Source organism: Macaca fascicularis, chromosome 13 (genome assembly GCF_037993035.2).
Source record: "Macaca fascicularis isolate 582-1 chromosome 13, T2T-MFA8v1.1".
NCBI classification, from domain to species: Eukaryota; Metazoa; Chordata; class Mammalia; order Primates; family Cercopithecidae; genus Macaca; species Macaca fascicularis.
Genome location: NC_088387.1, coordinates 100,803,286 through 100,819,688, shown reverse-complemented (window position 1 = coordinate 100,819,688; position 16,403 = coordinate 100,803,286). Strand labels below are relative to the sequence as shown.

At 38.1% G+C, this 16,403-nt stretch overlaps 1 long non-coding RNA gene across 1 annotated transcript in view; it reads left to right on the top strand.

Moving 5' to 3' along the window:
- The first annotated feature begins 14,778 nt into the window (after positions 1-14,778).
- Positions 14,779-16,403, top strand: part of LOC123568417 (uncharacterized) — a 518,489-nt gene continuing 516,864 nt past the window's right edge. Inside the window, exon 1 of the long non-coding RNA XR_010580550.2 lies at positions 14,779-15,354. This is a non-coding gene — a long non-coding RNA (uncharacterized lncRNA). The remainder of the gene's footprint in view (positions 15,355-16,403) is intronic.

Below are 16,403 nucleotides of genomic sequence, written 5' to 3'. Positions count from 1 at the left end.
GTTCATTTTCATACTCCACTTAGCTCAAAGATTTTACCGTTGTCTTCTTTTTTGAAACTGAAAAACACATCTGCATTTGCAAAGAATGGTGACAGGAGATGCAGCCGATGTGAAAAAGTTGATAGAGGGAAAACTTGTGTTAAAATACATAGCTTATTAGAGTTATAATATCGTATTCAGGAAAAAAGATTTCAGAATTCAATAGGCACCATTTGCAAACAAGAAGGCTAAAATACAAAAAGTAATTTCTCCTGGTCACCTAGCAAGTCAATGAGAGACTTCGGACTACAGTCTGGGTACATAAAACTCCTCTGTGAGGTAGCACATTCTGGGAGACTGAACCCAGCCTGTTGTGCTGTCTCTGAAGAGGGCATATATCACAGTGGTTTAGAGCCTAAGATTTAGAATTAGGTGGCTCTGGATTTTCAAAATCACTTTCCTGAAATAACCTTGAGCAAGTTACACTCTTTCTCTTAGCATCTGTTATCTCCTCTATAAAATAAAGATAATGATAGTGTCTACAGGGTTGTTGTGAGAATTAACTTAGCTAATGGCCCACAAACTGGCATGCTGTGAGGCTCAAATCATGGCTGTTACTATTACGTATCCACCATTTAGAAATAATCGTGAAGCACACAGATGAGTTATTTGGCAGAGTGCTATCCGATAGCACATGCTATTAAATCTCTAAAGTAGCCATTGGCGACCTATTAAACTAGGCCATTACCCGCTTGCCACATTTATTCATTTGCTTGTTCATTGGGTGCCTAGGCATGTATTTAGTGGGTGCCTACTCAGTGTCATATGCCTATGCTAGGCACCAGCAATACAGAGGTGATTGAGATGTGGTCTCTGTCCTTGAAACACTCTCATGGAGAAATAATTACATTAGAGTGATAAGGTTAGGAGCAGAAGTACATTGAAGGCAGCCTATACAAAGAATTGATCCCCACCTTCCTAAAACCAAATAGGTTTAAGAGAGTCAGAGAGCACTTTGATTCACTGAACTATATATTTGTTTCCTTTTCAAGGTTTCTATGATCAGGCTCATGATGAAATAACACCAGGAAAGTCTGCTCTCTCCTAATATGTGCAAACAAATTCAGAAATGACATATTTCAAAGGTAGGTCATATCTGATTTAACACGCTTCTGGATTCCACCTAAGAAGTCATCCTTTGCCTTGTTTCCTGTGCCTCCTCCTTCCCCAGGGCCTGCCAAGGAAGTTTGCATTGTGAAGTGATGAATGCATATAGACCACTCACTCTAGCAGTGATTCTATTTATTTTTGAAGGGCAATGAAGGCACATTTAGGATGAGTTTCATTTATGATTTTGCTTGTGGGTGAGCTCAGGTAGGAGTTGATATCGATGGTGAACCATGTGAAATTTTCACTTACCAGAAAATGAAAAAGTTTTGTGACAAAGATGAAACGAAATATGTTTTTGGAGGAATGCCACTAAGAATGTTGTCAGAGGTGACAGGAGGTATGAAAATCACCTTTCTTCTTGACCATTTGGGAAGACTGAGGCTCAGGAGGCTTTGCTAAGGTCAGTTGTGAGCTCATGCCAGGAGCCAGGATTATTGTATGACTCAGTCCATTCCTTTTTCCACCCTGAGAGGGTTTTACTATCTGTGACCTGCGTTGTATGATGTGAAAACACTCAGTAACCTCTGAGGATCTTCAAAACATATTGATCTATTTGATGCTGCAGTGTTTTTCAATGGCACTTATCTGTCTAGCTTGTTCTCCTGCCCTCCCACCATCGTTTGTTTCTCTATCATACATGCAATTGCTGTGATGACTTAAGAAATGACTTAAGTCATTTAAGAGTGACTGTTGCCGAACCCTGAATTGAAGACTTGCTAGAACCTTGAGCCAGCACTTCCCTCTTCCCCACTGTGCCTCCCCTCGCATGCTGTTCTCCCACTTCCCTGTATTCACTCTACCTTTGTGCCAGTCCTATCTGGTATCCAGCCCAGTACCAGAGAACACGAAGCATTCAATACATATTTGCTAGATTAAGCAAAAGCAATGACATGACAATAGACGAAGCAAATAAGTGTAATGGAAAGATAATGTTATGAGCACAAAGGATAAAATGAATCCTAGCAGCAACACAGAATTAACCGAGGCATCTTTTTGATCAGCTCTGACCAACTTTAAAAGGAAACGAGCTTCACTATAGAAGGTTAAATTCTGCTCTTTGCCTCCCTGATTTGTTTTCTTCTCCCATTCCTATGTCTTTGTAAGTGTCTCTCTCTCTTACATTTCTGGGGCAGTAATCTCTGCAGCTGCTAATTGTGCCTTCGTGGATCCACAATGCTTCTTGTGGCCTTGATAGATGACTGTTCCCTTAACATGTTTACATTTCCAAAACACTTTGTGCTTCTCCTCCCTTGGGAGTGCCTGGGATGTGTAGATAGGGATGGCTCTGTGCACAGCTGACTTCCTCTGCCCTGCCTTACATTCAGCACAGGAGTCTGCAGCCAAAAATTAGAATAAGGCTTTCAGAAGCTGCTTTGAGACCTGTGGTTACTAACGGGAGAGGAAGTCAATGGTGGGGTCGGGGAGGGGAGGTGAGGGATTGAGGTGGGGCAGTGAAAAATGCGGCCCGCTATGTGACCCAGCTGGAACTTCTCAAAGACTCCTGAAGACTCCTTGCTCAGCTTGCTCTCACCTCACCTTGAACCTCTGCGTCATCTTGCTCTTTAGGCTGCTGTAACTTCTGAACTTTGTATACCTGACGCTTTCACGGGCTCCTTCATTTCCAGGACGTGGTTGTCTGGATTCCAGATCTACCTCCACCTGTTCAAGCCCCTGTATTTCATTAACTGTACTATCGTCCATTTCGTTTTCAAGGCTTCTCCTAGTCATCCATTCCACATCCACTGTCACCTGCCTAGGTTAGGACCTTGAAAATCTCTGATCCATTGCACTGTCTTCTAACAGGTTTTCCCCTCCAGCTGTCAAACCTACCATCTCCATAAGAGAGACAGCCTTTTCCATATGCCAGTCATCTGGTCAAGGACCCTCTGTGGCTCTCACTGCCCTTAGAACAGGCCCTCCTGGACCATTGCTGATTGATGGATTGCTCTGCAAACTCTGCATGTTGCCTGTGTTTACGAGACCCTGACACAGCTTTTAATGACCACTCACATTAATCTCTGTCTCCAAAAAAGTCTTTGGAGGTATTTAATGTGCAGCCTTTGTCTATCTCAAGTAGATGGGAATGCCTGAGAGGTAGAAGTGACTCCAGAGAAACCAATGAGTTTAAACAACACTCTGAATGACATGCCTTCTTTGGGGATATTTCTTCAAGCTGATCAGCTTGCTTGAAAGTGGAGCCTGCCTTCATTTTTAGCACCACACCAAATTTGAATGCCGTTGGTGTCTCAGAGTGCTGCAATGTTCCTTGTGACAGCTCGAGCAAAGTCTAATTATGGAAAGATAAATATGAGTTCCAACTTCTTGCTGTTCCCCAGGATGTCACAACCCTAAATGCTTTGTGAGTTCAGATTTTTGTGAGTCACTATTATTGTGCAGGAGAAAAGTTTATATTATTAAATCTACTCTTAGCTGTACAATTTCTTCAGAGACCTAGAGATCTTCCTGCCTTTACAAATCTAAAGAAATTGGATAAAGAGACAATAACCTGAACATTCCTAGAGACACTGGATATTTTGATCTATTTTTACTGCAGCCTATTTCCAAGGGCAACACATCTCTTATTTTTTTAATCAAATGGTGTGAATCGAAAGTTGCAGCCTGACCTCTGGAGCAGACACCACGGGATGTCAAAGGCAGCTGTGAATAGTGTGAGCACCAAAAAGGAGTTGCCTTGGTCTTACTATGGGAAAATAACCTTGACTGTACCCTGAGGAAGCAGCCTATCATCTCAAAGAGCAGGAGGGTTTGCTTTACATTTGGGATTGCTGCATTTTGCTCTGCTGTTCACTATTGTCTGGACATTAGTTAAGTCTGAGCTGTCAGGGCTGTTGTGTGTGGCTATGTACAAGATAAGCAAAGTCCAACTTCTCAATTTTGTCAACTCTTTCTTTATTGAGTGTCACAGGTAGATGCTGCTGAGAAATCTCAGTGGAAAGGAGGGACAGAGGGCAATTGAGCATAGAGAAAATTACATTTATATTTGTTTTTGAAGAGCAAGAATAACCACTAGCAAATTTATAAATAAAGTCTTATTGATACTTATAACTAGGATCACCATTTCTTTTTTCTAAGGTAGAACTTCTCAATGCCTAATGTAATTCTGAGCACATTATATGGAATATAAAGCTATTTAGTAATTAATTAATTAATTAAAAAGACAGAAACATTGTTGAATATTCTCCTTTCCCCCAAGAGTTGGGCCCATCTTATGGACTCCTGTAGCATCTATTTCTTTCCCCAAATTTATGAAAAACCTAGAATCACTAGTCTACTCTTTGGCTTTTTTCTAGTTGATAAATTTTAAGAGGGCAGGGGTTAAGTCTTACCATTTTTCTATGTAGCGCCAGCTTCTAGGATGGTGACTAGCATATCGTACACATTTGATAAACATGTTTTGCATAAATATATCATATTTTAAAATGATGTGTGACACATTTGGCACTTCTGATTTCAGTCAATACTCTTCATTTGCTTAAACTGTATAATCACAGAGACTATCGTTGAGAGCCTGCATTTAAATGTCTATCTGATTTTTTTTAAAAATTTATTTATTATTATTATACTTTAAGTTGTAGGGTACATGTGCCTAACGTGCAGGTTTGTTACATATGTATACTTGTGCCATGTTGGTGTGCTGCACCCATCAACTTGTCATTTATGTCTATCTGATTTCTATACTATCTCACTTTACCCATCATCAAGGTGCAAGGGCTTATACAGTTAGGAAAAACTACCCATCTACTCCTCCCACCTTAAAGAAAAAAGAGAAAGAACCCAGCTAAATCAGTCACATTCATCCCCGAGCAGGAGCAGAAGTTAGCTGAGGGAGAGCTCTGGTTGTCTAAAACCAGGTTAGCATCTGGGGTGATGGGTATAGCCAAAGACAGGCAGTGTAGATAGTGCATGCAGAGGCAAGAAGTGGCTGGCTAAGGTGACTGGTTTGAGGAAATGCCGATTTCTAGTACTTAGAGAAGTGTATAACCAAAGACCAGATTGGACAATATCTATTTTAGGGGAAACCAATTGAAGTAATGGTGTAGTCTCAGATAAGGATTCTTCTTCCTAATGATTTCAGGACACTGGGAAAACCTCCTGGAATTTAGCTACCACTCCAGGGAGAAAGGCTGGTGCAAAGAGTGCAAAGAAATTCTTAATAGATACTGTGTCTCCAAAAGACAACAAATTGATCAATCAATACAGTGTCACATTCACTTAAACATGACCAAAAAAAGGTTCCTCCTCCATTTTGATGAGAGATTAAAAGAAGAAATAAATGAAGTTAGAGAAAAATAAAAGAAGTTATTGAGACTCCAGGGCTAGTGATCAGAAACTGACCAGTAGCCATTCTTGGAAATTTTAAATTGAACAACAACAACAACAACAACAACAACAACAAAAAACCACCTCAGAGAAATAAGAGAAATAGGTGGCTGCTTCTGCTGTTACAATAAAGAAAACTTTAGTATTACTTTCATTTACTGATACACTGTTCTTTTTGAGGAAATCTTCCCCTAATTTCACTCTATTATCTGCTAAGGGATGAATGATGAAGTTTAAATATGGTATATGAACTCCAAATAATTAAACCTGATATTTCCTTTCAAAAATGGAATCTCTCTAAAAGCATACGTTTCTTTTTTTTTCTTCTTCTTCCTTTTTTTCTTAAGCGGAGAAAAGGAGAAAGAAAAGAGCCTGCTGAGGCTGAAATTTTAATTTTTAGACCAGGATGTTTCCAGAAGCTTCTTAATAGGGCATTTGAATTCATGTTCTTGAGGAAACTTTCTACATCCTGCTGGGGTGTAGAAAGAAGCTGTTATCCACTGGATACCTGAGAGAGGGCACAGGGCCTGCTGTGTACAGTCTCAAACCTTGAAATAATCACTCATTTTGGTGTGAAATTCAGCTAGGAATCTGATTTTTAAAGCTTCAACATTAGAAAAAAAATGGTTTCTATGGATTCTACTTATCTATATGTGAGGAGAGCAAGGTTTGCAATTGAATTGTTAATTTTCTTGGAAATGTAATTGTGGGTTAACTTGAAAAATATGTAAACGTTTTCTCTTTGAAAGAGCCAGTCCTGCTGCAATGAATTGTAAAATGTCTGTTTTGGTTCTAAATAGGAGCATATGATCTGTCTTCACCATCTTGCTATTGCTTTCTTCCTCCCTCTCTCCCTCCCTTCATTTCTCTTTATTTCGTTCTGTTTCTCCTTCTCCTCTCTTCCTCCCTCTCTCTTTTGGAGGTAATTTGCATACAATAAAATTCAGTGATCTAAATTGTTCAATTTGATCAATTTTGACACATATACCCATGTGATCAGTACACAAAATATTATGCAAAGTATTTTCTTCACTCAGAAAGATGTATTGTGCTTCTTTCCAAGCCAGAGGCACCCAGTGTCCTGATTTCCATTAAAAAACTATTGCCTATCTTTGATTTCATTTAAATATATACTATGCACCTTTTGCATTTGACTTCTTTCTCTAAACATAGTGTTTTGAAAATTCACCCATGTAAATGTATAAATAGTTTGATCTTTTCCGTTGCTAAATAGTATTCCATTGTATGAATACAGCAGATTTTGTGTATCAGTTTTCTTGTTGAGAAAACTTTGGCATATCTGCTATATTTACTGTTATGAACAAGGCTGTTCCAAGTCTTTTTGTGGACATCTATTTTCATTTGTTCTGGGTAAAATCAAGAGATATAATTGTTGGCTGATAAGATTGGTAAATGTTAACTTTTTCAAAAATTGACAAATAAGTCTTCAAAGTTATTGAGTGATTTTATACTCCTATCAATATGAGAGTTCAGTTGCGCCATATCTTTACCATAATTTGGTATTCTCAGTCTATTTATTTATTTATTTCACTTTTGTCATTCTAGTGGTTGTAAAATGGTATCTCATTTTTTAAAATTTGCATTTCTCTGATGATTGAAGACATTGAGCATCTTTCCATGTCTTGACTGTATGTGTATCTTTTATTTGTAAAGTATTTGTTCAAGTGTTTAACTCAATTTCTTATTATATGGTTTAATTTTTGTTGCTAATTTGTGGGAATGCTTTATATATTTGTAATACAAATTCTTTGCCACATATGTATAGTATTTTTAAATATTATATTTCATTGTGTCTTGGAACTGCTTTTTCATTTCCTTACCCATATCTTTCAAAAATCTAAAGTTTTTATTTTGGTAAAGTCCAATATAGAAATTATTCACTTTTAAAGTTTATATTTTTGGTGTTCTATGTAATAAATCTTTGCATATCCTGAGGTTGCAAAAATATTCTCTCATGTCTTTCTGCTAGAAGTTTTATAGAGTTGCTTTTAAATTTAGGTTTATGATCCATTTCAAATGGACTTTTATGTATGGTGTGAGGTAAGGATTGCAGTTAATATGTTTTTCATACAGACATTCAGTTGTTCTGGCACCATGTTTTGAAAAGATGACATTTTTCCTATTGAATTGCCTGCATGCCACTGTTATGAATCAACTTACCATATGTGAGGCCCTCTTTCTGGGCTATGTTGTTTTATTGACTTATATAATTTATTTGTAAGACATCAATATCAGAGTTTCTTGATTAGTGTAGCTTTATAGTAAGTTTTGAAATCAAATGCTATAAATTCTCCAACTTTGTTCCTCCCTCTAAAATATTTTTTGACTTTTAATTTTGAAATATTAATAGACTTCCAAAAATTAGAAAAGTAATATGAAAAATTCACTCCAATTTCCCAAATGTTAATATCTTACATAAACCACAGTATGATACCAAATGCAGAAAATTAACATTGATACAATGATGTTATTTAATATTTAAGTCTTACTCAAATTTTACCATTTCTTTTTGCTCATTTGTGATTCCATCCATTATCATTTCCCTTCAGCCTGAAGAAATTTGCCTTGTAGTTCTTGTAGGCAAACTTTTTGAAAAGTAATTATGGTTTTTTTTTTCTCTCTTTCTAAAAATGACATTGTTTTGCCTTTAATTTTTAGGATAGGGTTCTAGGTTTATAGATTATTTTTCCAATCCCTTATAGATGCTCTTCTTTTGACTTCTGACATCTATTATTTTAGGTGACAATTTTGAGTTTTTTATTTGTTTGTTTTCTTGGTACCAATATGCCCTTGTACCTTTTTTCTTTGCCTGCTTTTAATACTTTTTTTTATCATCTTGGATTTTCAGCAGTGTGACTATGGTATACATTGTTCTAGTTTTCTTCTTATTTATCCTGCTTAAGTTTCAGTGATCTTTAATGTGAATTGAAATCTTTCAACAATGTTTGAAAATTCTCAGCCACATCTCTCCAAATATTTCTACTTATTTATGTTCTCCTTCCTTTCCTCCTAGGATTCTAGTTACACATATGATTGTCTATTCAATAATGTTCATCTCTGGGTAAAAATCTAGTGGAAAAATTAAACAGAGATTTTCTGATATTTTCCACTAGATTTTTGCTTTTTTTTTTTTTTTTTGTATTTCAGTATATCTTCCAGTATTACAGTCTTTTGGTTCTTTCCTGTTGTGTTACTGTCAGTCTACTGTCAATATCATTAAATAATTCTTAATTTCTAATATTGTATTTTTCACTGCTAGCTTACACATTTACTTTCTTTTATTCTTTGTATTTTCCATCTCTCTACTGAGATTTCTTATATCTTCACATATGTAGTTCTGCTTTTTCACGAGAAATTTTAATATATTTATTACAGTAATTTTAAACCCCTTGCAGGATAATTCTAACATTTGGGAGCACCTATGGCTCTGTTTCTACTCATCTTTTTCTCTCTTGACAAACTCATTTTCTTGCTTACAGGATCCATAATTTCATTTTTCTTATCTGAGCAACTTTGTGTAAAAGAATACTAGACACAGACAAAAATATTTATTCCTAGAAAAGCACATCCCTCATTATCTATCAGGTTGTTATTGTGGGAGCTAAATTAATCTGACCTTTGTGCTTTATTTTATTTTATTTTTTGACATCTGCAGAGGAATTAGGATTTTAGTACAGGTGAGTTTTTGCATGTCTCTTTGTGTTTGTAGCCCAGTTGCCAGCTTTTTGGGTTATTGTGATATTCTCTTTGTTCTCCATTTTCATCTCTAGCTTTCTATACTTCAGTAAATATCTCTCCATTCTTACACTCCATCCACAGTCCTTGGTAATTGATGTCCTGAGTTTGAGAAAGACCTCATTTACTTACAGGAATTATCTCTTGGTTTTCTTCCCATGTTCCCAACTGCATTGACAGGTAGTCATAGACTTACTCACTGAGGCACCTCAGAATTCTAATTGGTAAAGGCAGTCTCCACACAGCCACTAGAAGAGGTTATAATACTTTTTCCTTATCCCTGACTATAGAGGATTCTCCCAGCTGCTGCTTCTTCACTAGGAAACAAAACAAAACAAAATGAAACAAACGAAAAAAAAAGAACACTTTTCCAACACCCTAGGAAAGTCTTGCCATTTAAAAAATTTTGTTTAGTTTTCTCTGTGTCCTTCCATTGCCAGTGAATAAGAACAAAACCAAAAACATTGTGGTCTAACTTGTCCGGCCTTTCCTTGTTAGGGTGGGAGAAACAGTCTCTTATGATTTTTTTTTTTTTTTTGCATTCTTACCAGAAGCAGAAGTTGACTATTCTGCCATTCTTGCCCTAACTTCTGTGGTCTGAATTTTGTATTTCCTACTTATAAAATTACACTACTTTTCATGCCTGATTTCTTATAACAATCTGTGGGGGTCATGATGTTGGAGGGTCTGCTGTCCTTGGAGTATCAGTATTATCAGGTGGAAGGATGCCATCCCCTTTTCTTTGTTTTTAGTCATGCAAAGTGTCCTTGTTGGAATACATTCACACTCACCCCGGTACCTCTTGATAAGTAGTAATTTGAAGTTATCTTGATGCCAATCCCAGGAATGATTTCCTTCCTAGTACACTCCTGGAACCACAGCCCTTATGATCATTGGAGCAATTGACCACACTTAAGAGGTACTTCATTCTGTTGTCAATCACTGGACTGCCAGTTACTCAAAAGTTCATTCTTAGTTTTAACTTTCAGTAAACAAACAAACAAAAACAAAAATAAATGGACACATTGGTCTAGATTCTATAAATGGAGTAGGAAGTCCTAGTTTCTTGAGAATCCAGGTGGAGAGGATGTTAGTGAATTTGTAGGGTTAGTAGGAGCAGGCTGGGCTCCTTGGTCTGAGTAAGCTCAATATTTGAAAATTATCTGCATAAAGAGAGTGCATGTTAAAATTGTCTTATAGAAACCCTGTGGACTCATTGATGTATATAAAATTACAACATGTACACGACTGGCATGCACACCATGTTCAAGGTACAGATCTGTGGTCCACAGATGGCTTCTACATGATTTGAGGGAAGATAGAAACTAGAAGTTTTTTTCAGCTTTCTGTCAGGTTATATGGGAAAAAAATATCAAACAGCATTTTAAAAAGACATTCAATGTAGTTTCCCTAGAGTCCAATTATTTTTTTTTCTTTTAGAAGAAGAATTGCTCACTATCAACAAGGAGTTCACAATTTTATTGAACTTAAATAGCATGTAGAGATGACTAAACAACAAGCTTGTATTGAATACTTCCTCTGTGGCCAACATAATAATGGGATTGTAGTTATGTGACATGCTGTCTTAAATAAAAGAGATTATACCCTAGATCAGGGAACTAACATATATAACTAATCAAAGTATTTAAGCTTTACTTTTGTTGTTGCTATTTTTAAAATCTTTCCTTGAATTTTTAATTGGCAAATAATAATTGTGTATATTTATGGGGTAAAGTGGAAAGTTTTGATTGTTGTAGACATTATAGAAAGATTCAATTAAGCTAATTAACACAACCATGAACTTATTATTTTGTAATGAGAACGTTAAAATTTTACTCTTTCAGCAATTTTGAAATTTACTGTACAGTATTATTAACTATGGCCATTATGCAGTGCAATAGATCACTAAATGTTATTCCTCCAGTCTAGCTGAAACTTTGTACCCTTTGTTCGATGCCTTCCCTTTCCCCATCACTCACTCTTCTACCCCCGAGCCTCTGGTAACTGCCTTTCTACTCTGTTTCTATGAGATCCACTTTTTAAGATTCCACACTTGAGTGAGATCATACAGTATTGGTCTTTCTGTGCCTGGCTTATTTCACTTAGCATAATGTTTGAAAGTTGTCCAACAAATGGTTCAAACAAAGTGTTGCAGGAGCTCAGATGAGGGAGTAGATAGAAAAGTGCTGAGAGACAAAGTGAGGGATCTCAGGGAGACTTCACATAGAACATGGGACTTCAATAGGGTTCTGAAGTATGAGTAGTGGGTTTCAACACAGAGACAACTTCGTGGTACAGTCAGTCACGTCAAAGAGTTGGAACTAGTTTGGCACTTGACACAGTTTCACTTCACTTCTTGTCAGTCCCTACAGAAAGGCAAGAAGCCTGAAGTGTCAGACAAATGAACAAAATTGTGAAGGGAGCCTATTTATAAGGTATAAATATGAAATCAAGACATTTGGCTATAGTAGAGATAATTTTCAAACAAATCTATGCACTTACTCCATTGGCATAGCTTATGTTAAAACTGTCTGTGGCAACTAAGTCCTGGGAACAACTCTTCCAAGCCTATTTTAGAGTTACTTGAAGTCTCATTTCTCCACAGTAGTGATTCTCAACTGGGAGTCTCTATGAGAAACTCTTGGGAGATTTTAAAATACAGATGCTCAGGTTTTATCGCAGCTCTACTACATCTGAGTGTTAGGAGTATGTATCAGAATCACCTGTATGTAGATAGATCCTACTTGCATACAGGTGATTCCGATATACTTTTCTGGTTACAAATCATTGTTCTATAGCAGAGTTGACAAACTTTAGCATGCATCAGAATTACCTGGAGACTTGTTAAAATATAAATAACTGGGCTGCATCTTCTAGAATTTCTGATTCAGTAGACATAGGATGGGGCCCAAGAATTTGCATTTCTAATAAATTCTCAGATTATGCTGATGGAATGTGGCTAGTCTGAAAACCATGCCTCTTAGAGACTGGCAACAATTCACAACTATCAGAGACAATATAAATTACATAACAGTGTAGCTTGCATATATGGGTTACAGGTTTTCTGAAAAGAGGAGAGGGTACTAGATTTGGAACATGGAATTTAGGGTGACTGTACCCTCATCTTTGCACCTCCATGCACAGAGAGGGCCAAGACCTCTTTCAATCCCTGCTGGTTATGTTCTGGGGTCGCAGAGAACAGTCTGGATTTTAATTGTTTTCAGCATCTAAATATACAGATTTCTCCCTATTGAGACTATTAGTTGAGAAGAATGAAGGCAGCTCCTGTAGAGAGGTTCCTGAAATGGTCAAAGCTTTGCCAGACTCATCAGGACAGGTCTGTAGCCTCCCTACAGGGTTCCTCTGAAGAGGACATACATACATGGAGGCAGGGACATACTGAGGTCAGGGTAATGGGATCCCAACGAAAGGGAATATCTTATCACTGACATTGTTTAGAAGTGCTGGCTCATCCTAATAATAAAAAGCAGGCTGAAGTTTTTTTGGTCTGTTTTATTATTGTTTTAAAATTCTCTACAGACAATATTTGCCTTTATTATTTACAACTGTGGTGGACTTTCCCCATTGTTCTGGCCTTGGTATGCTACTGCTTGGGGGTACAAAGGTTTTTTTTTTTTTTTAATTTTGTAAGTTATCCACTTTATTATGGCCACAGATCAGTATTCTTTAAAGGATCAAATAGAAATAGGCTTTACAGAAAAGGAATTTCCACAAAGTCCCTGGAGATCAAAGACGTCTAATTTGTGGACATTGAACATTCTGTCAATTCTTCTATGGGGCAGGGCATTCAACTGAAGCAAAACAGCCTCATTTTCTCAAGACAATAAGAAGAAAAGAAAAATAAAACCTGAGATTCAAGCGAGTGCTGTCCTTCTAAGTCTGACAGCCTCTTACCTTTTCGCTGCAGTGCGTCCTCAGACATATTGTCTAATTTTGAGTCTCAAGAGCTGTATTTTATGCTAGGTGTCACTGGAAAAACTCATCCCAAGAAGGCAGAGGAATTTAGAGAGAGGAAGTTTTAGAGCATTACGTATTGGTCTGTGGCAAGGGAGCACTTGACTGAACAAGAACTAGCCAGATGCGGTGTCTCCAAGGTGCATCTATAATAACTTAGGTGGCAGTAATTTCCTAGGAGACTGGCATAATTATACCCAAACAAATTGCCTGAACAGCCACATATTTATTAACATGAGATTAAAACTCTCAAGTTTGAATAAACCTAGAGAGCAACAGCGGTAGCAAAAGCAGTCAGGGCCATTGGCAGTCTCTCTAACCCCCAACACGAGAGGGCTGAATCAGAGCCAGGGTAGGGGTTATAGCCTGCAGCAAGGCTTCTGAGGCCCCAGTAGTAGGTTCTTGCTTGCTGGAGAAGATGGAGGTTAACATAATAGGATGTCAGAACTCAGAATCTGTATCAGCTAACTCATGTGCAACTAATCACTCTGAAACGTAGTGGCTTTAAACAACGACCATTTATTTACTTTTTAATTGAGGCTGGATTCAGTTCTGGTCTCATCGTATTCCTTTTGTGTGTCCACAGTCAGCTGCAGGTCAGTTAGGCAGTGATGCTTCCAGGATTGGCTGGCTGCTGGACGGGATGTTAGGCTGACTGCACAGGTGTTACCACTCCTCCAGCAACTGAAGCCACGCTTACAAGTGGTGCACGCAAGGCCTCAGGAAACCTAGTTCAGAATCCACACACCATCATTTCCACTGAATTATCTTGGCCAAAACAAGTCACAAGGCTAGCCCAGAATCAAAAGAAGGGGAAATAAACTCCACTTGTTGATAAGAGAAGATGCAACTTCACATGACTAGAGGCATAAGTACAAAGAGAAATGGAGGACTGTGGACATTTTGAAATCTACAAAAAAAAACCTCTTAAAAAACAAAACAAAACCAGAAGTGATGCTGGTGCTGGCAAAATTAAACAATGAGAATTCAAGTCGAAGATATCCTAGATTCTGTATTTTTGTTCAGTTAAATTAGACGGGTATTTATTAAGCAAGTTTTATAAGCAAGATACTATGTTAGGGACTCTGTAGGGAAGACAAGGCTAAAAAGAAGGAAAATAAAGATATTGGTTCTGATTTCCAGAAACCCATACTGTTGTGGGGGAGACAGAAACATACACAAATGTCTGCACAATCCCCAATATTCTGATTTTTTACAATAATAAATATGAATAAGGAAGGGTTTAGATAAAGGAGCATCTAGGGGGCCAGGCGCAGTGGCTCATGCCTGTAATCCCAGCACTTTGGGAGGCCGAGAAGGATGAATCACAAGGTCAAGAGATTGAGATCGTCCTGGCCAACATGGTGAAATCCCATCTGTACTAAAAATACAAAAGTTAGCCTGGCGTGGGGGCAGGTGCCTGTAGTCCCAGCTGCCAGGGAGGCAGAGGCAGGAGAATCGCTTGAACCCAGGAGGCAGAGGTTGCAGTGAGCCGAGATTGCGCCACTGCACTCCAGCCTAGGGACAGAATGACACTCCGTCTCTGGGGGAAAAAAAAAAAAAAAAAAAGGAGCATATATGGGTGTATAATTACATAATTGTTGCTATAAGGACTGGACAAGAACAGATTGGTGGAATTTAACACACCTGAGTGATTGAGCCATGCTGCGGTGAGTCAAGGAAGCCTGGAGTGGAGGTGTCTCTCTAGTGAAGGCAAGATATTGGAAGCAGGCAGACAGACGTCAATGTGATTTAGCTGGCTAAAGGCGCACGGAGACATCAGGTGAGCTCAGATTCTGATCAATTGGCTTAATTTACCAACCACCACTTATTTGATGATGAGATGGATTCGAATGATTGGAGGACAAGAAGCAATAAAACTGGTAACAGCTGAGATGGAGATAGAGCAAAAGCTGCGGAGGGATTTGGGTAGCTGAAAATCAAACAAATACAGCTAAGATCCTTACTAACAAGTAGTTACCAGTGTTCTGGGATTAAGTGATTGAACTGTGGCTAGCTTATATAGATTCTGGCAAACATACGCCTACCTTTTGCATTGTGTTTTTGTTGTCTCCTCCATAGAGATTTGCTGGTTTTTCATACTCCAAGAAAGACTTCGGCATTTCCATCCAGGTATGTGGGTTGTTCATGGCTTTTTCTTCCGAATTAGTTGCTGGAGTGGTACCAAAACAAGTATCTGCATGCTTTTTGTACTTGTGACAATTACTGTTTGGCTAATTTCATATATCACAGGCCTCATTGGCTCATGTCATAAAAAGCCTGATATGTTAAAAATGTCTTGTTTTTGGCATGCCATGCGTCTGTGTCCATGCTGTGAAATGTCGTCCCTCTAACCTGTAACAGAGTGTGATTCCTCGAGCATTTCATGGTGCCAAGCTCCCCATGTTTGGCTGTGGTGAGGCATACACAGTGAGAAGTGCATGCCTGTGGAAGGAGGACCCTCATGTTCTAGTATGAGGGGCAATGTAGAGGCGTTATCAGATCAGAGTCCCTGAGTTCCGACTTCCCTTTTCAAGTGAGGGTTGTCTCCTGTTCTAGTCTCATAATTTAGTACAAGTGATTTGGCCTGTCTGTACCTCAGTTTTTCATTTCTAAAATGAGGAAAACAGTAACGTGTGGTTCTACAGCTTGTTATGAGATGATGCATATAAAGGTTGTAAAAGAAAATAAAAATTTGGAACCCTCTAAATTTATTATTCCAAACAGGAAGTGAAGCCCTGGAGACTGAGTCTCACAGTGTGTTTGCAACGTTGCTTCTCAGATTATAGCTTAACTCTCCTCCTCAGTGCTCCTGTTCTATAAGTGACTGGGAGAGACCAGAGACCAGACTTCCCCACTTCCAATCTTCCAATCTTTGTTGTGATTAACTGCCTCCTTTATTGTCTCTACCTAACTCAGACCAGATGGCACCCAAGACTCCATGACAGTTACATCTTGAGTGTGGAATATTATAATAAATATACCTTTCCTGAAAAAACAAACAAAAAAACAAGACCATCTCACCTAATCAGATCACTTGTCACTATGCATGAAGCCTCACATAGAAGATGACATTGAAATTCTTTTAAACTCCCCTAAGCCTTGTTTATATAAACAATTCCAAACTTCTGCACTTTGGAACACTGCCATTGTTTGTAATCTGTGTTTCCTGGGTGGGCCAT